At 61.2% G+C, this 825-nt stretch overlaps 3 non-coding genes across 3 annotated transcripts, besides 1 other annotated feature; all 3 read right to left on the minus strand.

Moving 5' to 3' along the window:
- Nucleotides 1-194: 194 nt before the first annotated feature.
- Tc00.1047053405567.10 lies at nt 195-281 on the minus strand. The gene has a single exon (XR_008253995.1). It is a non-coding gene; the product is annotated as a C/D small nucleolar RNA (snoRNA), TB11C4C2 (small nucleolar RNA).
- A 67-nt stretch (nt 282-348) lies between these two features.
- Nucleotides 349-385: a microsatellite.
- Nucleotides 386-390: 5 nt separating this feature from the next.
- On the minus strand, nt 391-487 carry Tc00.1047053405567.20. The gene has a single exon (XR_008253996.1). It is a non-coding gene; the product is annotated as a C/D small nucleolar RNA (snoRNA), TB11C4C1 (small nucleolar RNA).
- A 106-nt stretch (nt 488-593) lies between these two features.
- Nucleotides 594-665, minus strand: Tc00.1047053405567.30. The gene has a single exon (XR_008253997.1). It is a non-coding gene; the product is annotated as an H/ACA snoRNA, TC11C4H3 (small nucleolar RNA).
- Between the last annotated feature and the right edge of the window lie 160 nt (nt 666-825).

Genomic DNA, 825 nt, shown 5'->3' on the forward strand with positions numbered 1-825 from the left:
CGTGCGCCCACCACAACCCACCTCCGGGCAATTCGGCCCTCTCTTTCTCTTTCTCTCTCTTGCGCTTTCGGGCGGGCCCGCCACCAACCGTTTGCACAGGCAGGGCGCCAGACAGGGCAGGATGTTACGTGCGCGCCGTTGCGCAAGAAAGAAAAACGACAACAATAGCAGGAAGTGGGAGGGAGGGGAGCGGGCGCTCAGCCGAAAGGTGGTTTTTATTGTTCCGTTCTCAATGCGTCGCTCAAACTGTTTGGACCTCGAACAACATGTCTCCATCGTAGCGCGTGTGTGTGTGTGCGGGCGTGCGCGTCGCTGGGCCGCAAAACCGCGCAGCGAGAGCAGAGGGACAAAGAAAGAAAAAAAGAAAAAGAAAAAAAAAGAAAGATGGGGGTGTAAAGCAAAGCACTTCAGTGTGAGCTGAGTCGGGAATTGCGTCCTCACGCGTTTTCGTCGTCAGACTGACAGGAAACTGTGGAATTTCATCACGCGTCGCAGCCGCATCTCTCACCCGTGCGCGTCCTCTTTGGTTTTGTTTTTTCCCATCGTTTCCCGAACTGGGGAGGGAGCCTCGACGCGCGCACCGTCACCGCAAACTCTCGCGCAACCGGGCAGTGGCGCCACGCGCGGCACCGACAGCGCGCCACCGGCCCAAGGGTCGCTGCGCTTCACGACCGGCGTGTCTCTTTCTCGGGGCGCCGATGCACCCAAGCGCCCAGCGTCACGGAGCGGTGGGTCTCAAGACGCGCCTTTCCTGGCCATGCGAGGGGAGGCGCGGGGGCCAGCCGGCGAGGTTGCGGCGGGCCGGGCGGCTGTCAGACCTGTTGA

This window comes from Trypanosoma cruzi (genome assembly GCF_000209065.1).
Source record: "Trypanosoma cruzi strain CL Brener chromosome Unknown tcruzi_1047053405567, whole genome shotgun sequence".
In the NCBI taxonomy this organism is placed as follows: Eukaryota; Euglenozoa; class Kinetoplastea; order Trypanosomatida; family Trypanosomatidae; genus Trypanosoma; species Trypanosoma cruzi.